The sequence below is a fragment of the Triticum dicoccoides genome, chromosome 6A (genome assembly GCF_002162155.2).
Source record: "Triticum dicoccoides isolate Atlit2015 ecotype Zavitan chromosome 6A, WEW_v2.0, whole genome shotgun sequence".
In the NCBI taxonomy this organism is placed as follows: Eukaryota; Viridiplantae; Streptophyta; class Magnoliopsida; order Poales; family Poaceae; genus Triticum; species Triticum dicoccoides.
In genome coordinates, this window is record NC_041390.1 from 369,522,959 (window position 1) to 369,535,612 (window position 12,654).

Genomic DNA, 12,654 nt, shown 5'->3' on the forward strand with positions numbered 1-12,654 from the left:
GAAGGGGGGAAATTTCTCCTGCAGTGCCACGGGGGCTGTAACCTCAAACGAGGCATTGACCGTCTCAGTAGTGGCCGTGAGCGTATCTGGGTTCGGCTCGGTGGCTCCCTCCATCTTCTTCGAGCTCTTTGTCTCGTGGGGATCAGCCTCCTGTGTCTGCTCCAATATCGGCAGATCTTTGCCTGGTTCTCCTTGGTCCATCATGAAACTAATGAAAACTAGGAGACCACTGAAAGGAAAACACAATCGCAATGACAATGAAACAAAAAAGAAAGTGAGGATCGGTTACTGCTTTGCAAAAGTTTTTTTCTCTGAATGAAAATATACAAATATCACGGATCTGCTTACCTTCCCGTCATTTGGAGAGAAGAACAGTGGCAGATGCGAGTGTTGTCTTTCTTGAAGACTGTGAGGGAGAAGGGGATTCAATGAGGAGTGAAATGATGGTTGCTTCATCTTTCAAACTTAGACTGTGGGGAGTTGGGGTTTGGTGATATGATGGCTTGTTACTGCCGTGCTATGACCGGGGTGACTCTCCACCTGCATACTGCCTTCTAATTTGGTGGATGGCATTTGGGCCTGCGCAGCATGGCCCGCATGTTGGTGAACAAAAGTAAAACAACATTCAGTAGAGGGATACGTTTCGATGACCTAGGAGGAGCCAGAAGCGGTAGTGTATCCACTATACTAGTAGTAATTTTTTTCTAGTAGCTGTAGAGTGTCTCTACTATACTAGTAGTAATTGTTTCTCTAGGCCCAAGACAAAACAGCCCATCTGAAACGCCCACGATGCGGCTATATCTCCCACATGTCGAGGCAGAACTTAGAGGCATAACCGCATTGTGGTTTTGTCGCAATAAGGGTCATCCTCACACAATCCCATGTAAAGAACAAGAAAGGGATAAATAGAGTTGGCTTACAATCACCACGTCACACAAATATCAAATAATTCATACATCATTCAGAGTACACACATAGACCGACTACGGCCAAATCCAAAAGAAAAGAAGATAACCCCAAGTGCTAGATCCCCGATCGTCCCAACTGGGCTCCACTACTGATCATCAGGAAACGAAACATAGTAACGACCAAGGTCCTCGTTGAACTCCCACTTGAGTTCGGTAGCATCACCTGCACTAGTATCATCGGCACCTGCAACTGTTTTGGTAGTATCTGTGAGTCACAAGGACTCAGAAATCTCAAAACCCGTGAGATCAGGACTATTTAAGCTTATGGGTAGGATATGGTAATGAGGTGGAGTTGTAGCAAGCTCTAAGCAAATATGGTGGCTAAATATACGAATATAAGAGCAAGATGAGAAACTAAGAAACAATCGTTAAGCTGGAAGTGATCAAGAAGTGATCCTGAACTACTTATGTTCAAATATAACCCAAACCATGTTCACTTCCCGGACTCCACCTAAAAGAGACCATCACGGCTACACGCGTGGTTGATTCATTTTAGTTAAGCCAAGTGTCAAGTTCTCTAAAACCAGATATTAACAAATTCCCATCTGCCACATAACCATGGGCACGGCTCTTGAAAGTTTATACCATGCAGAGGTGTCCCAACTTAGCCCATCACAAGCTCTCACGATCAACGAAGGATATTCCTTCTCCCGAAAAAACCCGATCATCCTCGGAATCCCGGTTACAAGACATTTCACAATGGTAAAACAAGACCAGCAAGACAGCCCAATGTGCCGACAAATCCTGATAGGAGTCGCACATATCTCATTCTGAGGGAACACCGGATGGGACAAGCTACGAGTAAAACCAACCCTCAAGTTTCCCCGAGGTGGCCCCACAGGCTGCCCGTTTCGGACCAACACTCATAGGAGTACTGGCCCGGGGGGGTTATAGGTTGTTAGGCAAATGTAAAACCAAGGTTGGGCCTTGATGGAGGAGTTTTATTCAAAGTGAACCGTCAAGGGGGTCCGATAACCCCAACCGCGTAAGGAACGCAAAATCAAGGAACATAACACCGGTATGACAGAAACTAAGGCGGCAAGAGTGGAACAAAACACCAGGAAAAAGGCCAAGCCTTCCACCCTTTTCCAAGTATATATATGCATTAATTAAAATAAGAGATAATGTGATATCCCAACATATCCATGTTCCAACATGGAACAACCTGCTCTGCACCTGCAACTAGCAACACTATAAGAGGGGCTGAGCAAAAGTGGTAACTTAGCCAAACAATAGTTTGCTAGGAAGGTGGGTTAGAGGCTTGACATGGCAATATGGGAGGCATGATATAACAAGTGGTATGTAGCGCGACATAGCGATAGAACAAACAACTAGCACGCAAAGATAGAAGTGATATCGAGGGTAATGGACATCACTACTGCAGGATGCTTCCTACGCGACACTATGATCAGAGACCCTTCGAGAAATTGTGTGTCATGCAATAATCGCAAACGGTGTTGTATGAAAACCATCAGAAATGTATAAAATGTTTGCGATGACGGATGCATCAAACACGAATCAGGTTTTATTTGTGTGTGCAATGAAGGGCATATGGTTCAGTTCAATGAACTATTTGCGATGAGGAGGAACAAAAGAAACGGGCAGCCAGATGAAGGCGTGTGCGATACACAGCATACGGTTCACTCGGCTGAACTGTTTGTGATTAGGCAACACAAAAGAAACAGTCAGTCAGGTCAAAGGTATGTGTTATGTATGGCATGCGGTTCACCGGGATGAACTGTTTGCATTGAGACATGAGAACAAAAACGGTTCAAATGAACAAGTTGTGTGTGATACAAGGCAAACATGTCTGTAATCAGAGACGTGTGCGAAGACCGATAACAACACAGACGATTACTGCTAACAAGCCGTGTGTGTTGTGAGCAAATGATTGTTGGTATACAATTGTGAGTGATTGATGAAAACATCACCGATGGGTTCCATTGTTTAGTCCATGCGCGATGTGATTTTATTTGTCCGCACAACATCTATGCTCTGTCTACAAAATCACCATATATACTTAAAAAGACAGCATTGCATAACCAAATTAAGCATACAATTACACAAGTGACTACACACGTCACATTTCCACACACCAAAGAAAGCAATTACATGCATACTAAAGTAGGAGAAACGAGGATCTAATCATCTACTTATTGTTGCAACGACGCTTGCCATGGCTCTGCTTCCGGCTGGATCCCTGGCCGTTTTGGGGAAAGAGGGACTTACTCATGTCAACGATCCGCCTGTACATGTTGTAGCTCATGTACGTCTCCTTGGCCGTGTACATGACGTGAGCTTTGTCGAGTTTCCCCATCTAGGCCGAGTGCCAGGAACGCTTGTCCTTGTTGCACGAATCCTTCATATCGCTATAGTAGGGGTCGAAGATGGCCTTGGCGAGGTGAACTAGTGAGTCCTTCTCATGCTCCTTGCTGCCCCTAATCCTGTATTAGCCTTGGATGTCGACAAGATTCTGGCAGGCGATGCCCGAATTCTCGAGCGCCTTTACATCGTTGGTGATGTCCACTGTAGCGAACATGTAGTGGGGGATGTTGACAAACCTAGCAAAACGCTCGCAAGGCCTTGTGGCCAGGCAGTAATGGTAGACGAGGACGTAGTGGCGCACGCACATCTTGGCGACGGTGACCTTGGGACGAGACCCAGCACGAGTGCGGGTGTACTCGAGGTCGAACCCGACCACCATATACTTCTCCTCGGCAAGCAACTACTCCATGATGTGGATGGAGTGCTCCGGCCAAACCGGGTTGTTGGTGTACACCACCGAGAGGTCCATGAACCTTTTGTGGGTGTCCACCACGACACACATGGTGAACTACTGCTCATCGTCGGCAGCCGCTCGGAGCGCCATTGGATCTGCGCAGGATACCCTCTAAGAATTTCTCGTGGTGGGTGTGCTTCTTGCGATGGTGGAGTGTGATCGAAAGGTTGATGAGACACAAGGTTAGGTTAAATGGCCGCTATAATAAATGGGGCCCGGCCGGCCTGTAATCGTCACGTCTTGTCACGGCGTTCACAGCGGAGGATTCCCGAATCCAGTGCATGCTTGACAACACCGCACCCCAGGCGTGGGCTGAATAGCCTGTTCGAGCGCTACCGCACTGTTTACCACGCAAGATTCCCGCCCGGCTAGTTTGGCCACGCGTCGGCTAGAAGAGGGACAAATCGTGGGCGTTTATTGGCAAAAAGCTTTGTAAAAACGAAGTGTGTGGAATGACTTCAGTCATAAGATTACCCTTGGGTGATGAGGTCAAAGTTACACAGAAGGGTGATGATGGACTGTCACACCCTGCATTTTGTAACACTCCATTTGCATTAATAAAGCATGAAAATTTGGACCAACAAAAACTTTTGCATTATTTGGCTTTTTATTTTGGAGTTGGTTTTTCTCTTTGTGATTTTCAAGTGCTCTACAAAGTCAACAATTTCACCCTCTATATTTCATCTCCTTGCCCCAAACTTCTGCCCAATGATCATGCCATGTGTATAGTGCAATGTAGTATTTTCTTACAAAAGTAATTTGGCCAAAAAGTATTTTCTAAAATTAGATTTCCAAAAACCCTTGAATTGAGATTTGCACTGCAAGTACTTAATTAAGGGCAGCAAAAATATTTCCAAAAATAGGTTTGACTCCTATTAGATATAGGATACCCAGAAACCACAAATAGATAATTTTAAAAGTTATTTTCCTATTTTATTTAAAGGATTTTTCTTAAGGCCAGAAATGGTCTTTAATAGGGAAAAATGATTTTATTGATTCAAAAATATTTGACAAAAATCAGGGAACCTCAGTGGGCATATATTTCCCATATATAAGAGTTTGAACATATGGTCATGATCAAAATATTGGACAAAACCTCCCAAAACCATTTCTGCCCATTTCGAGGATTTGAAATATTTCTACAGGAAATATTTTCATAAAAATCCAAGAAAAATCCAGCAAGTCGCAATTCCATGTTGTGACCACCTTGCAAAGCCTCAAGTCATTTAAAGTCATTTTGGTTCACCAAAATGCCCCAAAATCCTCTCTGACCAGAACCAAATTTGAACAAGTTTGTACTACCAACTTTCTCTCTTTGACCCCAACTTTTGTGAGCATGTTCACATCGCCTAATGAGGCCACAACACCAAGTAGTGCATCAAGGAGAATTGTTATGCTCAACTAGATCTACACAAGTCTATTTCTGCTAATTTCGAGGGTTTACCAAAGTTACACAGGCAACTTTTCCCAAATGAGCTCAAATTTGGTGGCACACCCTATTTCTAAGTGTCATTCCATCCTGTTAAGTTTCATGGCAATTGGAGTTCATTTGCTTGCCAAAACCTTTATCAAACACCTTCTGCCATTTTTCTAAAAACACCATTTTGACCCCTTCCACTAATCTCCTTGAGCTCAACTTTTTACCACAACTCCTCCTAGACCTCTTCTACCTCCAGTAGCAATGGCTGCATCTCAGACCAATAATTGAGGGGTGAAACCACCTCTTTTACCTCTCTGGACAGCCCTTGCACCCATCTTCCTCTCCTCCCTCCTCACTCCAGTGGCCACCCAAGGCATCCAAGGCTTTCCCCACATTCTTTACTCCTTCCTAGAGCTACCAGACATGCTTGTCCGTGCCCAGTTTGCCAAAAGATGGCATGCTGGCCATTTGCACGCTCTGGAGCGCGCTACAGTGCGCTCCCGCACTGTAGCTGCCCCCTGCCAACCACCTCCGGCCACCTTGGCTCTCCCCCTCACGCCAGCCGATGCTCCTCAACGTCCGCAGCATGCTATGCCTCTGTCCCCTCCTCTTTCTCCCTCCTGCTGCCCTTGCTCGCACGCACGCCGGCCGCCCAAGAGCTCGAATGAGCAGCCTCACACGCGCGCGTCTCTGACCCCTTCCCGCTCTCTCCCTTAGCTCCCGTCGGTGTAGTCCACGCCCAGGAACACCCCAGACACAGCGCCAGCTCCTCCCGAGCCCTGCAGCGATGAGCATGAGCTCGCCGGCGCACGGGTCTACTGGACCTCACCGTTCGCCTATTTAAAGGCCTCCCCGAGCCCTCCTCTCCTCACCACTCGCTCTCTCACTCCCCTAATCATCCCCCTGCACCCCCAGTTCGTCTCTAGAGCCGCCCGAGCTCAAGATTGAGCTCGAGCTCCGCCGCTTCGGCTTGCCGGAGTTCGCGAGGTACAGGCTTCCCCCGCTCCTCCTCTGCCCCGATCTGAAACCGCCTCCTCCCACTGATCATTTCCCCTCTCTTCCCCGCCTTGTTTGCAGCCGGAGTCGGCCAGAACCGTCGACACCCGAAGCTCCTCCGCCGCAAGACCTCATCGCCGGTGAACCAGGCAACTCTGGTGACGTCCACCACCTCCACCCGAACGGCGACACGACGCTGAGCCCAGCCGTGCCCTCGCCCGACCTCGTCGTGCCCTGCATCGTCGCCGGTGAGCTCGCCAGCCGCCTGGACTCAGGGTTAGGGATGACAGGCGGGCCCCGCCTGTCAGCCTCTCCCCTTCATCGCCCCCCTCTCTCTCTCGCTGACGCCTGGGCCCCGCCCGTCAGGGTTAAACCTGGCGCGCGCACGTGCACCAGTGCGCTGGGCCGCCTCTCTGGCTGGGCCTGCTGCGCTGCGGCTGTTCTGGCCCAGCAGGCACAGTGCTCCTTCCCCTTTTTCTTTTTCAGTCACGTTTCCAAAAATTCTATAGGACAAAATATATGTCCAAATGAATTAATTCCAATTCCTAAATTCCTAAAATATTGCAACCTATTTAATGGTGCAACTTTCATTCAAATCCAACAACCTTTTCTTCACTGTAAATATTTAAATGTTATTTTTAGCATTTAAATAAACCTTTGAAAACCCATCTCTCCTATTCTGCTACTCCAAATCCAAAACTAGGAATTTTCCCCTTCTTAGTTTTCAACCTAGTATTTAGCAAAAATGAGTTGACATTTTTCTGAGCACTTTGGTTTTTCTGTTTTATTATTGCCTTATTTTCTCGTTATTATTTTGCGACGATAGATTGCGTTGCTGACGAAGGAATTAGACCAGAAGACTTTGAAGACCCAGAAGACTTTGTTGAGCCAGGCAAGCAGCCCTTTAACCATGTCTATGAAACCCTTTCTATGCATGTCATATAGCACTTTATTAGTGTTCCTTCGGAATCATGATGAGAGGGTAACCACTTTGGTAGATTCCCTTCATTACTTCCTCGTTGATACCTGCATTGTGCATGACCCTACCTTCTTATGAGGGTTATGCCGGTGGGAGTAGATAGGATGCTAAGTAGTGCTACGCAAAGGGACGGGTATATGCATGGTGATGGAGACACAATATTTTCAAAAGACTCGAAAACCCCATCGGGTGCCACTTATGCCCGAGGGAGACAATGAGATGGGTAACCACTTGATGACGAAGTGGTGTACCGAGGCAAGTGTGTGTTGTTTTCGAAAACGGATTAGATTTAAGATTTATCGACTGCCCCAACCTTACATGCGCAACCACTCTACCCTTATATGGGAAAGGGCATTATTGATTACCTAGGCCGATACTAGCTTGGAGCCCGCATTACTAGTGACGGGGGAGAGTTGGTGCTCTCTCTCGGGATGGGGTCGTGCAAGGTAGGGCGGCCATGACTGTCTTCACAGGGCACCGGACACACCGTTGGTACCCCGTGCTTGTGGTATGTGATGAAAATCGGAGCGAGGCTCCTCAATTTTAAGATGTGAAATGTTGGGCACGGGGGTTACTGCCAATCAAGTGGACTCTATGTTAGTGTCGTCTAGGGAAAGATAGTGATCGGGTGCTTACCCCGGGTACTTGAGGTACTGCGGGTCGTGGATGACACGGAAGTTGTCAGGACCCCGACTCAATGCCACATCGATCTAGCATGTAACACCTCATATCACTTTGCGGCCTCACGCACGGTATCCCCACGGGTGTCGCCTTACCTTTGCCCGGGACCGTTTGTGCCTTTTGGCACACGTATATGATGGTGTCGCTAGCATCCATATGATAAAGAGCCCGGGCTGACATGGCTAGTCGTAAACCCAAAGTGGCACTAACTTACAGGGACAGGCATCCATGACCCAGCATCGAACGTGTCGGTCATCAACGAGTGAATCCAGGCTGTAGCACTGGGCTAATAGGACTCCGGTGAACCGGGCTGTAGCGGGCTAGCAGGACTCCGGTATTCATCGCGTGACATTTCCCCGAAGGGACAGACACAGGATCGAAGAAGGACACATGCCGGCCTGCCTAAGTGTTCCGGAGCAGTAGCAAGCTACCAGGGCTCAGTGGAAGCACTAGGAGACATTTCCCGGTAAGAGAGGCTACTAAGAATAAACAACTAGATAGTCAGATCCCACACATAGCAATACACATTACACGTACGCATAACATGCAAGTATGTGCTGTACAACATGGCATCACAGCATAACTCAACAATCATATAGATAAAGGCTCAGAAGAGCCAACATAGAAATAGTACACCCAGGGGTCACATGACCCAACATTCAGAGCAATCAAGCAACAAACGGAAGCATTACATGTCTGGGTACAGACATCTACAAATGAAAAAGGCTGAAGAGCCTGACTATCTACAACATCCGATCAAGATCGTAGCTGAGGTACTAGCTACTAGTCGAAGTCCACGAGAACACTAGTAAGACCGAAGTCTTCGCTGCAAAAACATAAATGAAGCAACATGAGTACAAAGGTACTCAGCAAGACTTACATCAGATCCTATCATACATGCATTTGTATCAAGAGGGTAATGTGGGGTTTAGTAGCAGCAAGCCAGCTTTGACTCTGTGGCTATCCTGTTCTACGACTACCAGAAACTCTGGAGGTGAGACAACGTACACGAGTCCACTAATCACCACACAATACACTACTATGGATTCATCCCCGTCTCCCTACGAGAAGGCCATCCATAGCACTCACACTTGTCTTGAGCATTTTAGAGTATCCACTTCAAGTTGTCTATGTACCATGTAAGCATCCAAGAAGTCCATAACCGCGGACCCGGCTATTCGAATAGATCATGTTAACCCTGCAGGGGTGTACTTCTTCACACACGCTCTCGCCACTTACCTCCATGTACACGTCATGTATCTCGGCAACCTTCAAGCGGAAGCCTGGCGAGGGTGTCGGCCACGACCTGACTAACCACACAAGACTCTAGCCCAGGTTTATCGCCTATTCGAGTTCCATCCGCAAGGAGATCCGGCCGGGGTGTCGCTCACGGCCCCAAACAATGTGAGAAGGGTTCCCGAGCCCACCATCCGGGTGCCACTCGGTACACCAGGCCACGTGTGCCTAGTCTGTCCCAAGCCCACCCTGCCGGGTGCCACTTGGTAGAAAAATAGCACTACCTACAAACACCAGAAACTAGTTGCGACTCCTGGACAGAGACCAAGTTGGTTAATAAGTCGAGAGGGGTCGAGTTACCGGAACCCAATGTGTGGTAGTATCGAGTCATTGGACAACATACATAGAACTCAGTGCTTAAGGACGGTTCCAGTGAGACAACCCACCATGTACTCCTACATGGCCTCTCACCGCTACCTTTACCAAATCGTGTTCACACACTTCACTCTCAGCATCAGAACATATCGTAATACTCCAATTCATTCCCAATGAACCAGACCTGACACAACTCTAAGCAATAGCAGGCATAGCATGGTAGGAACACAACAATGGCTTCAATCAACTCCTACACATGCTAGTGGGTTTCAACTATTTACTGTGGCAATGACAGGTCATGCAGAGGAACGGGTTCAACTAACGCAGCACAAAGTAGCAGATGAATCGTTGTTGTCCTAATGCAATAACTGAGAGCAGGAGCGAGAGAGTAGGATTGTATCGGAATGAACAAGGGGGTTTGCTTGCCTGGTAAATCAACAAGGGAGGCACTGCTTCATAGACAGATACTCTGGAACGTCTCCGGAGCAGGGCCTATCGAGAAGGAACGGTGCCAACAATCAAAACACAAGCATATGCAACACAATGATGCATGAACATGGCATGAAGATGTGATGCTGATCGTGCTAATGCAACTAGTACTCATTTGGTTTGAAGTCCATTTGAACCATAAGCTCAAATGCATCTCCAAAGTAATCTCTTATATTCAGCATGTATAAGTTGGTTTGTCATGCATGAAACTAGTACAGATGGATAGATTACATTTTTCTGATAATTTTTCATATATAAATTATTTTAATCTGAGCTACGGTTGAATTGTTATGAATTTTTGAAGTTTAAAACAATTTCTGGAATTTTCTGATTAAATTTAAATCCAGAAATCATATATTGCGTCAGCATTGAGTAAACATGACGTCAGCAGTCAACTGCGGCTGACTGGGGTCAAACCTGACGTGTGGGGTCCACACGTCAGTGACAGGGGGGTTTAACTGAGGTTAGTTTAATCCTAATTAAAAGTTAGTGGCGCTGGGGCCCACTGTCAGTGTCAGGGGGGGTTAGTTAACGGTGATTAGCACTAAGCTAATCACCTGGCCGACGGGGCCCACTTGTCAGGCCGGCGAGGTCATCGGCGGCGACCTCTGGACGCGGCGGCGTCCGTGAAACAGGCCACGGGGGCGGCGTCGGAGAGCACCGGGGCGTAGCCCGGACTCTCGCGCATCCGGTGGGACAGGTGGGAGGAGCTGGGGAGGCCGGAGCTCGCCGGAGCAAAGCTCGCGGCGGCGGCCGGAGCTCGGCTTCGAGCGGGAACGGGCTGCGGGGCACGGGGAGGCCACCTGAGGGGCTCGGCGGCAAGAGGCTACGGCCGTGGTGGGGAGGAGTGCTACGGCGTGCGGGCAGTTAAACGGAGAGGGGGAAGCGGTGGCGGAGCTCACCGCGGTTGCAGCGGCAGTCGAAGTGGGCTCGGGGACGCACTGATGCGGCCGGAGCGTCGATGGGGATCCACGGCGGCCGGCGATGAAAAAGACGATGGCGACGGCTCCACGGGGCGTCCGGAGGGGCACGGCTTGACGGAGAGGTGGTGGACGACGTGGCGGGGCTACCGGACTCGAAGCGAGGGAGAGGGGGAGGTGGTGGCCACGGCAACGGCGAGCGGTGGCGTTCGGCCGTGAGAGAGAGAGAGTGACAGAGGAGAGGACGAGGGCGAGGGAGAGTGCAAGGGGGTCGGGGTGGCTGCGTGGCGTCGTCCGGGGCATCCAGACGAGGAGGGGAGAGGCAGGCAGGCAGAGAGGGAGGAGGCGTGGCCGGCGGAGCGCGCGCGCGTCGGCACGCAGCTGCTTGGCGAGGGGGGGGGAAGACGACAGAGGAGGAGGCGGGCTGGGCCGCCTGCTGGTTGGGCCGGCCTGCTGCTGCTGGGCTGCACAGGGGGGAGCCCCAGGTAAGCTTCTCCTCTTTAATTCTGTTTTCTATTTTTTTCTGACATTTGTTTTGATTTAATTAAAATATTAAATCACTTAATTACCTTATGCCAATTTTTGCAGGAGCTAGCTATAATATTCCAGAGCTCCTTTATAAATGGCATAATTTTTGGACCATATTTCATATATATAACAATATATATCCAAAGCAAATAATTATCGGATTAATCCAAATGGCTTAAATATCCATGAGCTCCTAAAAATATTGGTTTGATTTTTATCTCTGTCCAATATTTTCAGAGGGCAACATGAGCATTTTCTTGGACCCTTTTGGAGAAATTTTTATTTTGGTCATTTTCAAAAATGATTCTGAGGGTTCCACCAATCCTCATTTCAAATTTAAATGAAATTTAAATATGATGCACAAATGGCTAGCTAGTCTAGGTCATACCAGACTAGGGATGTGACAACTCGCCCCCACTTGAAAAAATCTCGTCCCGAGATTCAAGGGTCGACGGAAAGAAAGCGGGGTACTCCAGTCGAAGACGATCTTCTCGCTCCCAAGTAGCTTCTCTCTCGGAATGATGAGACCACTGAACTTTGAGAAACTTGATGTTCTGACGTCGAGTAACACGCTCTGCTTGATCAAGAATGCGAACCGGGTACTCTCGGTATGTGAGGATATCTTGGAGATCAAGCGTTTCGTGGTCCACTCCGCGGATAGGATCCGAGAAGCAACGCCTGAGTTGAGAGACGTGCAAGACATCATGAACTCGAGAAAGATGTGGGGGTAGTTCCAATTGGTAGGCAACCTCTCCTCGTTTAGCGAGAATGCGAAAAGGACCAATGTAACGAGGAGCCAACTTGCCCTTGATACCGAAACGATGGGTACCCTTCAAAGGAGTAACCCGAAGGTAAGCTTTTTCGCCAACTTCATAAGTCATATCCTTATGATGACGATCATACTGACTCTTTTGACGAGACTGGGCTGTTTTCAAATTCTCACGAATGATGCGAACTTGCTCTTCTGCCTCCTGGATCATGTCTGGTCCAAAGAATTGTCTTTCACCGGTTTCTGACCAGTTCAAAGTTGTTCGACATCTTCGTCCATAGAGAACCTCAAAAGGAGCTTTCTTGAGGCTGGATTGGTAGCTATTGTTATAGGCAAACTCGGCGAAAGGAAGACATTTCTCCCAATCCATACCGAATGAGATAACGCAAGCTCTGAGCATGTCTTCGAGAATTTGATTGACCCGTTCCACCTGACCACTCGACTGAGGGTGGAAAGCGGTACTGAAGGAAAGATGGGTTCCCATGGCAGTTTGGAAACTCTCCCAGAAATGAGA